The sequence below is a fragment of the Bos mutus genome, chromosome 23 (assembly GCF_027580195.1).
Source record: "Bos mutus isolate GX-2022 chromosome 23, NWIPB_WYAK_1.1, whole genome shotgun sequence".
NCBI lineage: Eukaryota > Metazoa > Chordata > Mammalia > Artiodactyla > Bovidae > Bos > Bos mutus.
Window position 1 is genome coordinate 19,974,364 of NC_091639.1, and position 15,471 is coordinate 19,989,834.

Below are 15,471 nucleotides of genomic sequence, written 5' to 3' on the forward strand. Positions count from 1 at the left end.
GAATCTATTTGTCTTTTCCACTGTATAATTATAAGGGATTTGATTATAAACAATTAGTAGTTACTTATTTTACCCTCTGAAAAAGCTAAGGTGTCTTTGAAAGAACAATGATGAGGCTTCATACAGCATAGTCAAGATAGTTTTCTGCTTGCTAAATGTCTCTAAAGTTCTGAGAACAGGATCACTCCATTTAAGTTTTAAAATTTTCTTTTTCTATTATAAGAGACAAAATAGATGGCCAGTTGCTAACAAGAGAACATCGGCACCAGGAAATATGTTGGCTTTTGCTCTGTTTTGGAAGGCTTTCCAATCCAGTTCTACTAACATCTGGATGACATCAAGAATTCAGTTAAGGACTCAACACTCAGATCCCAACTGAAGAAACTGGAGTGGCCACCTGATTGACCTGGAGTTTGGACTATTTTCTATTTGATCTCTCTTGTTATGTAAGAGTCCAAGACTTGGCTGAAGGCAACTTTTTAACTGTATGTGCAGCTACAAATATTATACTCAAAGTTTTCTCATCAACCACTCCAACCAGTCTTACAAACATAGAACTCTAGAGCTGAAAGAGATTCAAATAGTCTCTAACCCAAATGTTTATTTATTTTTAATAAGAAGACTGATATATAGAAAGTTTGAAAAATTGCTTCAAGTCACAGAGTTTACTGAGCCAGTACCAGGTTTCCTGATGCCCAGACTGCTGCTTTTTTATGCCTGCTAATACAACTTCTCTTTATGTTCACATTTTAAGCACAAGTTTAAAACACAATAGGGTAGTTTCATTGTAAGGTATTCTAGACAGAAATTTATATAATTTTAAGTTGTTTTTAAAATTGAAATATAGTTGATTTACAATATTATAATAGTTTCATGTGTATAACATAGGGATTCAGTACTTTTGCAGATAATCCTCCATTCTAGGTTATTACAAGATAATGGCTGTAATTCCCTGTGCTCTACAGTATATCCTTCTTGCTTGTCTATGATTTTAAATTAAGTTTTAATCATTTATTCCAGAAGGAAATTTGCTGATGGAAATACTTTCAGGTTGAGCTTCGAATATTTAAAGAAATAAAGAAGACTCCTCTTTCTTGTTTTTTTGGTTAGTAAAATTACAACACAAACCTATGACTTCAGTTGTCCTTCCCTTCCATCTGCTGCCCTCCCTACCTTAGCTTTCATGGTTTCAAATGCTATTCTAAATTTTGCCTCAACAGTTAACTTCTGTTGTTAATTTCCCTGCTTCCTAGTATGAGACAAATACAGAAATCAGGCAGACATCCCAAACCATTCTAAACGAGGATCCTTCTGTGACATAGTAATGGAACCTATTTTTCTAAAATAACGACAGAAGCATATAAAAGTATGGAATCTGTGAACTGGCATAACCGATATCACTGAAAGACAGTGGAATGATTTTTTAGCCTAATCATAAACATTGTCAAGGGTGTTTCTACTTACGAGTGACATTTCTAAGAAATAGTGACTCCTACTGTTAAAAGTTGCAAATAGACATAGAAAAATTGAATTAAGTTAAAGGAAAATTCTATACTTTAAAAATAACTTCATAACACAAAACAGAGTTGTATCTGGTATAAAATTAATAATATAGACAGATGATTTAGGCATCAGCAAAAGGTAAGATTTTTTTCTTCTTTTATTAGTAGTCTAGAACTCACTATTTTGTTATCATTTTGTTTCTATTGCCATTAGATTTCCCTTAATATTGAACCTGTCTTGCATCATCTCTATTAGCCGAGTCCCCTAGTTTACTCAGAGTAAATGTTACATGTGGTTGAAAGAGCAGGAACCTGCAGTTCAAAGGGTATCCAAGGACCAAGTTTTTCTCTGTCATTTAGTCTTGAGTAAACCAGAGCAGATTTTATAAGATCCCAGAATTTTCACTGTTTCATAGGAAAAATGGGGATAATGTCACTTCATTGAACTGTTGAGAATGAAAACAGAAGAATGAGACATGCCTTCTCAATGTAAAATATTATACACTACAAAATGTTATTAACAACAGGAATAATAGCAGTCACAAGACTGGCACTTGTGCCCTCTCAGATTAATAAATACAGGTTTATAGTAAATGAAATATCCTTCTACAAAAATGTTTTTGATTGAGTGCTAAATTGGTCTTAAATGCTTCCTTTGAGAACTGGGTTCTTCTGGACTAGAATCTAGAAGGTGGAGGAGGAAGGGATATACCTTGCTACAAACATCAGAGAACATGCAAACAAGCAATTTCTCCCATATTAGTAAAACTGAGACCTCTTTTTATCACTTGTTTACCTTTCTGAAAGGTTGGCAGTTTGGGAATAAAACTATCTATTTCAGTAGATCCTTTACATCATGCTGTTAATTCATATGTGTGTAATCATGAATAAAAAAAGTGTACCAAGCACTAATAGTGGGTAGTCTTAGAAGGCAGGGTTATATCAAAATTAAGGTGCAACTGGGGCCCTGCCCACAGGGAACTCAGCTCCACTTGTAAAATATGACACAGGAGTGCCTGAGCACCTTTCCTCCAAGCAATGACCACAGGCTATGCCTGTATGAGTCCATCTATGCCATGGAATTGGGAATTTTCCTGGGCAGGTTGGGAGAGGGCACTTCTGTGGGTCTTTGCCCCTGGCTTCCCATCATAGGTACCAACTGATAGGTACCAACCACAATCTCTCTGGACACCTTTCCTCAGTTGCACAATGAGGGCCACAAACCAGGTGATCTCCACAAGTATACAAGTTTTTTTGCCTCAACCTTATTCACAACTTTGTTCATATTCTCCTGTTTCTGAGAGACAATTTCAACTATATACAGAAATCTGAAAAGGCTAATGAATCATGGTTGCTGCTGCCTCTAAGTCGCTTCAGTCATGTCCGACTCTATGCGACCCCATAGACGGCAGCCCACCAGGCTCTCCCATCCCTGGGATTCTCCAGGCAAGAATACTGGAGTGGGTTGCCATTTCCTTCTCCAGTGCATGAAAGTGAAAAGTGAAAATGAAGTTGCTAAGTTGTTTCGACTCCTAGCAACCCCATGGACTGCTGCCTACCAGGCTTCTCCGTTCATGGGATTTTCCAGGCAAGAGTACTGGAGTGGGTTGCCATTGTCTTCTCCATGAGTCATAGTCCCCAACCCCATACCTTGTTAGTTCTGATCCAGTATTTTATTCTGCAGCCAAAGCCTGTCTGACTCATCAAGGTGTTGCAGGAAATACTCACGAATCCTTGGAGAAGTGACCATTGTCCACAGAGTCCATTGGCACTGGTGGCCTCTCAAGTCTTGCTCTAGGGTCTTGATTGAATCAATTGCATTTTTTTAGAAAGTCTCTTCTTCGTTTTGAAACCAGGAACCATTCCCAGAGGGAGATCCTTATGCTGCTGACAATGTTTTTCCTCTGACTTCCCCTCAAACTGTTCCCTCCCTTTAACAGATCTCTGATTAGTAATTATCTTCCAACCCAAAAAGAAGAAATGCACTTACCTTCACCATTAAACCAGTATTGTAAGCCCTAGACTATAAGGCTACCTTTAAGAAAGAAGGCATTTTCATCCCTTCTTCCTTTTCAAATAATTCCACAGTTTCACAAGGATAAATAAAGTGTCACATGGCAGGCAGACTGAATCAGGTTTAGCCGTACATTGTCAGAGCAGAGAGCCTGAGGTTGGCTTTGCCGCTTAATTTTTAACTTCATTTTCAAGTTCTCACTGATAAAATGAATATCTCAAAAGATGACACCATGTTTTTCTGCTTTGAACTCTTCAGACAGCCGACAAAGTCAACAAGCCTTTTTTCCTGAAAGGAAGGCAGCATGGCATGGAAGAAAGAGCACGGCTCCTGGAACTGGAGAGGTGAGGTTAACCCCTTCTTCACTTCCTAGTGTTTTCTGTGGCCTTGGACAAGTCATTTAACTTTTCTGTATTGGTTTCTGCTTTAGTAAAATCTTCCCTGGTGGTTCAGTGGCAAAGAATCCGCTTGCCAATGCATGAGACTTGGGTTTGATCCCTGGGTTGGGAAAATCCCCTGGAGAAGTAAATGGCAACCCACTCCAGTAGTCTTGCCTGGGAAATCCTATGGACAGAGGAGCCTGGCAGGCTACAATCCAAGGGGTCACCAAGAGTCAGACATGACTTAGTGACTAAACAACAACAATCTCAGTAAAGCAAGGGTTATAATGTTCAATTCATGGGGTTACTGGGCAAATAAAATTAACAACATATGCTAACCAGTAGTAGGTCCTCACATGGCAACTCACTCCAGTATTTTTGCCTGGAGAATCCCCATGGACGGACAAGCCTGGAGGGCTACAGTCCATAGAGTCGCACAGAGTGGGCATGAATGAAGTGACTTAGCATGCAGGCATGCACACAGTAGGCCCTCAATAAATGAGCTATTCTCCATTAAAGGGTTCTCTTAAATCACCTAGGGGCTTCCCAGGTGGCTCAGTGGAAAATAATCCAACTACCAATTCAGGAGACACGGGTTCGATCCCTCAGTCGGGCAGATCCCCTGGAGAAGGAAATGGCAACCCACTCCAGTATTATTGCCTGAAGAACTCTAAACAGAGGAGACTGGCAGGCTACAATCCACAGAGTTGCAAAGAGTCAAACACAACTCAGCACACATGCACACAAATCAGCTAGGTTTTCCTTAAGTATTTGGTGTCCACAGCTTAATAAATGTGAACTTTGGCTACTCTGACATCTCTCTACAAAGTTACCCGCATCCATCCTTCCTGCTTCTTATCTGTCCTCTTTCTAATCCAGTCTCTGCTTGACTCCTGGTACTTGTACTTGGGTTTTTATTTATTTATTGGCCACAAGGCATGTGAGATCTTACTTCCCCAACCAGGGGCCAAACCTGTGCCCCTTACATTGGAAGCATGGAGTCTTAACAACTGGACCACCAGGCAAGTCCCTGCACTTGTGTTTTATTTGAGATTCTTAAATTTTGGACTGTAGTTGCTACTGGGTATTTCCAGTTAGACTCTCAGCCCTTATAAAATGTGGTGAAGTCTTGCCGTTTCTGCCTTTATTAGCTTCGGACTGCCTTATTGAGTTTACTTGTGCCAGTTAATTTCTCCATACTCCCCCAAGGAGCCAACTGGAGCTAGCACCTTAGCTTAGCTACTTGGTTCTTCTGTATCGGTGTTCTATTGTTGCTGTAATCAATTACCACAAACTTAGTGACTTATTTGGAGAAGGCAATGGCACCCCACTCCAGTACTCTTGCCTGGAAAATCCCACGGACGGAGGAGCTTGGAAGGCTGCAGTCTATGGGGTTGCTGAGGGTTGGACACGACTGAGCGACTTCACTTTCACTTTTCACTTTCATGCATTTGGAGAAGGAAATGGCAACCCACTCCAGTGTTCTTGCCTGGAGAATCCCAGGGATGGGGAGCCTGGTGGGCTGCCGTCTATGGGGTCGCACAGAGTCAGACACGACTGAAGCGACTTAGCATTAGCATTAGTGACTTATTAATTACACAACACAGATTTATTCTTACAGTTCTAGAGGTCAGAAGTGCAAAGTGGGTTTCACTGGGCCAAAACTCAAGATGTCATCAGGGCCACATTCTCCTTGGAGGCTTTAGGGGAGAATTTTTTTTTTTTTAACTTTTTTGTCTTTTCATGTCACCTGGCTTCCTTGGCTCATGGCTGCTTCCTCCATCCTTAAAGGCAGCAGCATAACATCTTCAAATCTTTCTACCTCTGACCTCCTACCTCCCTCTTTATAAGGAAACTTGTATTGATAATTATATTGGGCTCACTTGAAAAATACCAGATTATCTTCAGGTCTCAAAATCCTTAATCACACATGCAGAGTCCCCTTTACCACACAAGTTAACATATTCACAGTTTCCAGGGATTAGGATAAGAAAATCTTCAGATGCCATTACTCAGCCTACCACAGTCTACTTTTCAAAAGTGGGTAAGTAGCATGAAGAAGTAAAACAACAGTACCTTCTTTCCTGCAATTGAAAAGCGTGACCTGGTAGCAGCCCTTGTGGAAAAAGTATCTGAGACTGGATCCACCAAAAAAGGACTAAACATGGTAAGGAAAGAGTGTTCAACATTGTCCAATGCCACAGTAAGATTCAAAATAGATTTTTCAAGTTACATATTTTGTTTAAATTTAATCCTATAGTTGGATTTTGCAAGCTCCCTGGAGGAATCTTGTGTATTTTGAGAACTCGTGTATCCACAGCTCTTGGCACAATATCTGGCCTATAGTATATGTTTAATAAACATTAATTCACTGAACAGATGAATTCTTGAGTCACATTTGCCATTAAAAATCAAGACTTCTGTAACTGGTTCAAACTCCTTAGTCCCCATCTTGGTTTTTACATAACAAAGTGTAAATCAGCTCAGTGAGCACCATAAAAAGTATCTACAACTTATTTATAAATATCAAGAGTAGTGTAGTGGAAAATATCAGAATCTTAAAAAGTTAAGTCTCTTTGGCCTGGCATTACCGACTTACCGACTGTTTCTAGTCAGAGAAATTCAATTCCACACTGTTTTTTGAGAATTTATATGTTCCAGACAGGATGCTAGCTTCCAAGAATATCATTTTGTTTAAGACCTGACCCATGACTCCACAGAGTTTGGCATCCAGAATCAGACTACACACAAAGACAGACAACAAGGATGAAAAGTAATAAAAACCAATACACGCGTGCACAAAGGGCTTCCCTGGTGACTTAGGGAATGCAGGAGACACAGGTTTGATCCCTGACCAGAGAAGATCCTACAGGCAGTGGAACAAATAAGCCTGAGCACCACTACTGAGCCTGTGTTCTAGGGCTGGGAAACCACAACCACCGAAGCCCATATGCTGAAACAGTGGAGCCCTCTTGCTCTAGAGCCCATGCACCACAACAAGGGAGCCCACCACAGTAAGCCTGCACACCACAACCAGAGAGTAGCCCCCACTCTCTACAACCAGAGAAAAACCTAAGTAGCACCGAAGACCCAGCACAGCCCAAAATAAAAATAAATAAATAAAATTATTTAAAAAAAAGTGTGCACAAAGCACTAGGAGACAACAAATAAGGACCTCTGTCAACACAAGGGTGTCAGAGGAAGGCCTCCTAGAGGAGGCAGTCTGGTCCTCATGAGTGGTGTGAAAGAGCCAGTAATAATATAGAGGAAAGAACTTCCAGGAAGAACAAGGTCATAGAGACGCGGTGTGGTGAATTAGAATTGTTCAACATCACTGGGGATTAAAGTACACTGGCATGAAGGAAATTTGGTCAACTAACTGGAAACATGACAAACATTAAAAAAAAATCAATTGCTTTCGACCCCGTGGACTGCAGCCTACCAGGCTCCTCCATCCATGGGATTTTCCAGGCAAGAGTACTGGAGTGGGTTGCCATTGCCTTCTCTGTAGCAGCAGCAGCAGCAGAAATAACTAGCCAAGAATAGAAATTGAAAGAGACTTTTAATATTCCCTAGTAACAAAAACTCTAAATTTTTAAGGAATTATTTGAACAAGGACAGTATGATTCAAAGGAAGAAAACAATAAAATTGTACTAAAAGACATAAAACAAGATCTGGCTAAATGGCACTATATACTATATGATTGGGTGAAAGTGAAAGTGAAGTCACTCAGTCGTGTCCAACTCTTTGTGACCCCACGGACTGTAGCCTACCAGGCTTCTCCGTCCATGGGATTTTCCAGGCAAGAGTACTGAAGTGGATTGCCATCTCCTTCTCCAGGGGATCTTCCCTACCCAGGGATCGAACCCGGGTCTCCCACATTGTAGGCAGATTCTTTTACCATCTGAGCCAGGGATGATTGGGTGGGAGAACTTAATATCATAAATATATTAATCCTCTGTGAATTAATAGACAGATTTCAGTAAAAATCCAACTAGAAGAAAAAAGGAGAAGGCAATGGCACCCCACTCCAGTACTCTTGCCTGGAAAATCCCATGGACGGAGGAGCCTGGTGGGCTGCAGTCCATGGGGTTGCTAAGAGTCAGACATGACTGAGCGACTTCACTTTCACTTTTCACTTTCATGCACTGGAGAAGGAAATGGCAACCCACTCTAGCATTCTTGCCTGGAGAATCCCGGGGATGGGGGAGCCTGGTGGGCTGCCCTCTATGGGGTTGCACAGAGTCGGACACAACTGAAGTGACTTAGCAGCAGCAGCAGCAGAAGAAGAAAAGATGGAAGGACAAACTGGAAATAGCCTAAATGCATATCAGTGGGACTAACAGAATACACTGTGATGCAGCCTTATCATAGAAAATTAAGCAACAGCTTAAAAGAATGAGTTGCATCTGTATCATTTGACCTGGAAGCTTTTGAACATTGTCATGCAATTTTAAATGAGTAAAGCAAATGTAGAACACATAGAAAGAGATTCACTTTTTCTAAATTTTTTATTTATCCAATTTCTAATTTATTTACTCAAGAAAACTCTCTGAGTATTTTTGTATGAGATTCTATGAGCCAGACCAGACTGTTAACTTTGGTTATCTGGTTTGGGTAACTAGTGAGATGCTAAAAGAAACCTGTAACACTAAACAAAAAGATGACTACAAAAAAAAGCAACAGTTATAGTCGATGCATATAGAATTGTGTGTGTGTGTGTGTATGTGTGTGTGAATATACATATGCACACATTTGTCTGTATGTATGTACATGTACACACATATATGTGTTCAATATGTATGGTTTTCTTTGTCTTTCTGTTCTGTGTTCTGAACAAATCTCTCAAAATTTTCTTCCACTGTCCTAAAATAGCACTTCTTAAATTTAACATGCATATGAATTACACAGGGAACTTATTAAACTGTTAAATACCTCAGTGAGTCTGGGGTGGGCCTGACGTTTAGCATTTATATCAGGCTTCCAGATGATACCAGTTCCCATGCTGGCCCTTTGCTACTTTGTCAGTCGCTCAGTTATGTCTGATTGTTTGTGAGCTCATGGATTTTTTCCCACCAGGCTCCTTTCTGTAGAAAGAAATGCTTTTATACTCTTCCACTGTATTTCATCTATAATTTGTTGCAAGAATAATAGTTAGTCAAAAATTTATTTAGCAATAAAGTTTCTTTTTTCAATGCCCATAGTTTTCCTAGAATTTCTAAATTTTAAAAATAGTCAACCTTTCTTATTTAATTTCTATTTATTTCAGTTTCATAATTTCCTGGTGATCTTAATTAAAAGTTAATCTTTCATTTATTTCCTTAAGCAGTCCAAACATAGTTATCGTTGTCTGACTTTGAAATTATTTTCTCTTAAAGTAAATTCATGTTCCATTTGTTGAGTCTGACTCTCTCTTTTAGGTCTATAATCTTAAATTTTGAAATTTTGGTGTGCAAACCAAAAGACAATGTTTTTATTTATGTCTCCTTCTCAGTCTCTCTCTTCCCTCCTGTGTCTCCCTCAGGGCTAAGCTTAAGCTGTCTAGAATCTTTTGTGTTGCCTTCATCTGCATTTTAAGGTTCATGTTCCAGAACCACTCCAGGTCTTGCCCTAGCATTCCAAGTTTCCTGCCCTGTGACAGTATTCTGATTATCTCAAATCTGGTCTCTGATCCTGTGGGCAGCTTGACTGAGGTCCCAGTCATCAGCCTTAGTCTGTGTTTGCCGCTTGCCCCCTCAGGACTCTATCTTTCTAAGGCCCATAGCCCTGAATGTCATCAGTCAAAGATTGATCTGCAGCCTATTTCATCATGTGTTGGATTCTAAGATGACCTCGGTGATCCCTGTCTCCTCGTGTTCCTGCCTGTGTTCGTGCTCTTGAGTGTGAGTGTGAGTTACCTGGGATTTGCTTCCAACCAACAGAATATGGCACAGGTGATGGGATGTCATTTCCATGAGTGTAGTATGTTATATACTATATTGTCCTTCATCTTGTAACATGTTTGCTCTCTTTCTCTTTTGTTGGCTTAGTGGAAGCAGGTGGTTATATTAGGAAACCCCTACAAAGGCAGAAACTAAGAGACTATTGGAGCTGAGGCAGCCTCCACAAAGAAATTTAAACCTTCAATTCTTCATCTACAAGGAACTGGATTTTTGCCAACAATTCAAGGGAGCTTGGAAGTATATATCTCCCTCATTACACTTCTGATGAGATTTTAGGTTCCTCCAACACCTGAACTGTAGCCAGGTGAGACCCTGAAGCAGAGAACCCAGCTAAGCCATGCCTGAACTCACCTACAGACACTGGATAAGAATAAATATGCATTGTTTCAAGCCACTAAGTTGCTAGCAATTCGTTTTGCAGCAATAACTAACTAATATCCATGAGCCATAGAGTCTAATATCAGCTCCAGACATCCAGCAGTGAGCCCGTCTCTGGTCCCATGTCCTTATGAAACCACTCTTTATCTCTGTCCTTTATCTCTCGTACTGTTTTAGGCACCTCCGTGACCCTGAAAGGTGTTAGAATGTAGATGGGTTTTCCTAGGGGTGGAGACTTACAGGAAGGGAAGCTGAGATTGAGTTTGACTGTGGCTAAGAGTTAGTGAAGGGTTTTAGTTCATCTCTGGAAGGAATCAGGTTCTGTCTGCAGTTAAGAGGTCCTTGGGATCTGGACTTAGGCTGTCTGGACCCCTTCAAGGGGAGGGGATTGGGTGAAAAAGAGGAAGAGCCTAGCTCAGAAAAAACAAACAAACAGGTTCATTCTTCACCTTCCCCTAGTACTCTGGATCAATGCAGGTATTGAATTTTTCCAGCTATATAATCACTGCATAAGGGAAATGTGCACAGGAGAGGGGAGGAAGCAGATATGAGTTCTGCTAGATGCCTGGATTTCTTTGAAACCAACCCTCCTCATGAAGCCCATGCTCTCAGTCCTGGAACTTCACTGTATTTACATAATAAGGAATATTTTTAATGACCCTGATCTTTCTACAAGAGTCATTCTGTAATCTTGAACTCCCTTCTCTTGGTGAACTTTCACTTCTTCAGAACATAGCTCAGAGGTTATCACCTCTGCAGAAGTATTCAAGTTCTGCCAGGAGTTTTTGCTTCTTTGTTTTTCTTCCTCAGCCTCAATACTTTTTCTTACCTTGTATAACATTTAGAACATAATTAATTTTAAAAAATATTTTAACTTTCTGGAAATTTTTAAATGAAATAAATTTTTTCTTAGTTGATATTATTCCTAGGATCCAGGCTAGTGTCTGCCATAAAAAAGAAAATGAAAGTGAAGTCGCTCAGTCGTGTCTGACTCTTTGCGATCCCATGGACTGTAGCCTACCACACTCCTCCATCCATGGGATTTTCCAGGCAAGAGTACTAAAAAAGCTGTTCAATAAATGCTCATTATGTTAATCAGATCAGATCAGATCAGATTAGTCGCTCAGTCGTGTCTGACTCTTTGTGACCCCATGAATCGCAGCACGCCAGGCTTCCCTGTCCATCAACAACTCCCGGAGTTCACCCAGACTCACGTCCATCGAGTCAGTGATGCCATCCAGCCATCTCATCCTCTGTCGTCCCCTTCTCCTCCTGCCCCTAATCCCTTCCAGCATCAGAGTCTTTTCCAATGAGTCAACTCTTCGCATGAGGTGGCCAAAGTACTGGAGGTTCAGCTTTAGCATCATTCCTTCCAAAGAAATCCCAGGGCTGATCTCCTTCAGAATGGACTGGTTGGATCTCCTTGCAGTCCAAGGGACTCTCAAGAGTCTTCTCCAACACCATAGTTCAAAAGCATCAATTCTTCAGCGCTCAGCCTTCTTCACAGTCCAACTCTCACATCCATACATGACCACAGGAAAAACCATAGCCTTGACTAGACAAACCTTTGTTGGCAAAGTAATGTAAATAAATGCTTACATTTTAAATGACAAGATTTAACTGTCATTGTTAGTATGAATCATTTAAAATCATTTATAAGAGCCAGATTAAATTTACATTTTTTTAAATGTAATGTCAAAGAAGTAGTTATGCTTTCATAAAGGCAAAGCCATGGGGACATAAATGTGAGAGTGCCATCTACTGGTGAACATATAAACAGGTAAGGCACTAAGAAGACTGGTGAAATATTAATGAGTGTGTGTGCTAAGTCACTTCAGTTGTGTCCGACTCTTTGTAATACCATGGACCGTAGCCCACCAGGCTCCTCTGTCCATGGGATTCTCCAGGCAAGAATACTGGAGTCGGTTGGCATGTCCTTTTCCAGGAGATCTTCCTGACCCAGGAATTGAACCAATGTCTACTTTAAATAATGTCTTACTTATGTAGCTTATATAAAATGTGAAAGAAAAATAGAAGCAAAATTGACAGATGTTGTGTGATATTTTCCTGGAAACTATTCTTATCCTATTAATACATGCAAAATGTAATGATATTTTTTTTAATGCAACAAATTTTATTTAGCGTAGTCAGTCCCAACATTCAGCACAACAAGAGTTTACAGAGGATAGAAAGTGCATTAATAAAAGCCAGTCTTTACCAAAAGAAAACAGAAAATATATTATTGATTCAAAATATTTTACACTTGAATGATAAGCTGCAATAACTTATTTTGGGCACCTACTGATATAAGAGAAAGGAAAAGAAGAAAAGAATACTTTAGAAGAGTTCAGTCTCCATCTGGTATCAGAGAAGTCAGTAGAAGTCACTGAGACCGGCAGTCCTTCTTGCTTTCTGCATTAGTGCCCTCAGCTGGCGGAGAAGGCAATGGCACCCCACTCCAGTACTCTTGCCTGGAAAATCCATGGACAGAGGAGCCTGGTAGGCTGCAGTCCATGGGGTCGCTAAGAGTCGGGCAAGACTTAGCGACTTCACTTTCACTTTTCACTTTCATGCACTGGAGAAGGAAATGGCAACCCACTCCAGGGTTCTTGCCTGGGAATCCCAGGGACAGGAGAGCCTGGTGGGCTGCCGTCTATGGGGTCGCACAGAGTCGGACACGACTGAAGTGTCTTAGCAGCAGCAGCAGCAGCAGCAGCAGCAGCAGCAGCCCTCAGCTGGAACTGTTTACGGGACAGAAGACGTACATGCTTTAGGAAGACATCTAAGTCTATTACTCCCTGCCTCAAGGCTTCTCCCAGGTAAAAAATAGTGTCTTCAATAGCATTTTCCTCTGCATACAGATTTAGGATCTGTTTGTATAGTGGGGCTGTGGGAATGATAACTTCATCAATATCATTGTTTTCAGACTGATTTTCCATTTTCTCCAGAGCAGAACTGAGTTCTTCATCCTTCTTTCTCAAAAGTTCTATGTTTTTATCAACCTCAGCTACTTCTTCATCTAAACGGTTAACCATCTGTTCGGGTTTCTGGTGACCTTTTTTCAGGTCTTCCTCTGTTCGTTTCAAGGCATTGAGTTCCGCCTGGGCACAACCAATTTCCTCCTTCATCCGCCATCTCAGTTTGTCGCTGACCGCTGAGATGAGAGAGGCTCGGATAGTGTCCTCGCTGATTGTGCCATCCCTACTGGGACCAACAGTGGTCACCAGGAGGCTGGGAAGGGTACTGGGAACTTGTTGTGGCAGGATACTAACCACCAGGTGGGTAAGGACAGCCTGTGTAACCACTGGGATTGGGAGGGTACCCGGATGGGTATGCAGAAATCCCACTTGGCATGCCTGGCATGTAGGAAGTATTTGGTGGCCCTGTTGCCTGGTATGGTGGATAGGATGCTGAAACAGTAGGATGAGAGAAGACCGGAGGTTCATCTCCAAACACCACAATCATGACTTGAATAAGCCCCAACAAGTCTGACTGTGGGTGCTTCCATTCATGTAGATAAGGAAGACATATCTTCCCATTAGCATCCACATGCTTTGCTGTTTTAATAGTCATTGAGCTAGTAGGCTTAACGAAACGTATAGGGGGATTATATGGATATGTGTCCAGCAGCCACAGGCAGATTGGAATATTGTATGTATTACCTCTATAAGGCACAGGAATTGTTCCAGTAAGGTTCATTAGTTACCTGGAACTGCCATCATTAAAAACATATGAATCCAATACAGGTTTGAGATCTTTGTATAAACTAATAACGTTAACAGTTTCACGTACAGTTGTGTCTCTGTATTTGTACTTGGACACCATTTTCTTGAGCTGGCTCTCCGACCCCGCCATGGCAGCCGCCTCGCAACTCCGGTCCCTGAAGGCAGAGGGTCAGCCGCTCCGGGGCTGCCCAAGGCCGCCCCACACAACCGCACACGGAGGAGCCAGCCCCGCACCCCGCCTCCCCCCATAATGATATTTTTAAATGTAAAAGAAAACAGTAATAACAATAAATATATGAAATGACAAATTATCAAAAGTTTTTTCCACCTCTATCCTTCCCCCCAGATTAGAAATAAAACTAGGATGCCAACTATTTCAGTTTATATTCACTATTGGGAGGTCCTAGCCAGTATAGTAAGGGAAGAAGAATAAAGGTTAATATTAAATGTTAATTGTTTAAATACTCCAATTAAAAGGCAAAGATTATTAGAATGGATTAAAAAAATGCCAGAACTGAACATATGTTAGCTAGAAGAAAAACACCTGAAATACAAAAACACAAATAAGTCTTAAATAAATGTATAGAAAAATAGGTACTATGCAAGCAGTAAGGGCATCGCCGGTGGCTCAGATGGTAAAGAATCTGCCTGCAATGCAGAGACCAGGGTTCAATCCTTGGGTCGGAAAGATTCCCTGGAGAAGGGAATGGCTGCCCACTCCAGTATTCTTGCCTGGAGAATTCCATGGACAGAGGAGCCTGATGGGCTACAGTCCACAGGTTCTCAAAGAGTAGGACACGACTGACGACTGAATGATTAACACTTCACACTTATGCAAACAGTAAGCATAAAAAGATTGGAGTGTCTATATTAATAAAAAATAGAGTTTAAGACAGAGAGCATTTCCAGAGATAAAGAGTACCATTCTGTATTGATAAAAGGGTCCTTTTTTCATCAAGAAAACATAATCATAAATATGTATGAGCTTACTGACAAGCCTTCAAAATACATGATGCAAAAATGGAAAGAAATAAAGGGAAAAAATAAGCAATTCTTTAATCCCAGTTGGAGATTTTAATATCTTTCTTTCATTAGTGATATAAAAACTAGATAAAATATCTAAAAAGTCACAGAAGACTGAAAAACCCTATCTATCACCTTGAACAAATTGGTATTTAAAGAACATTATACTGAATTATACTGAATATCTGCATTCACATTCTTTTCAAGTATATATGGTTATAGTCATAATGATAGACATATTCTGGGTCACTATACAAGTCAATAAAGTTAGAGGAATTTAAATCAGATAGCATATGTTGTCTTGGGGATTCTCTGGCAGTCCAGCAGTTAGGATTCTAGTGCTTTCACTGCCAGGGCCTGGGTTCCAACCCTGGTCAGGGAACCAAGATCACATAAGCCCCCAATTTGTGGAAATTAAGCAACATACTTCTAAATTAATCTACCATGTAAAAATCATAATAAAAATTATAATATATTTGAACTATAGAATAATGAAAATAAGGCAT

The 15,471-nt window shown here is 40.6% G+C and overlaps 1 pseudogene; it reads right to left on the minus strand.

The window, feature by feature from the left end:
* Nucleotides 1–12,397: 12,397 nt before the first annotated feature.
* LOC102286084 (tumor susceptibility gene 101 protein-like) lies at nucleotides 12,398–14,109 on the minus strand (annotated as a pseudogene).
* Nucleotides 14,110–15,471: the final 1,362 nt, after the last annotated feature.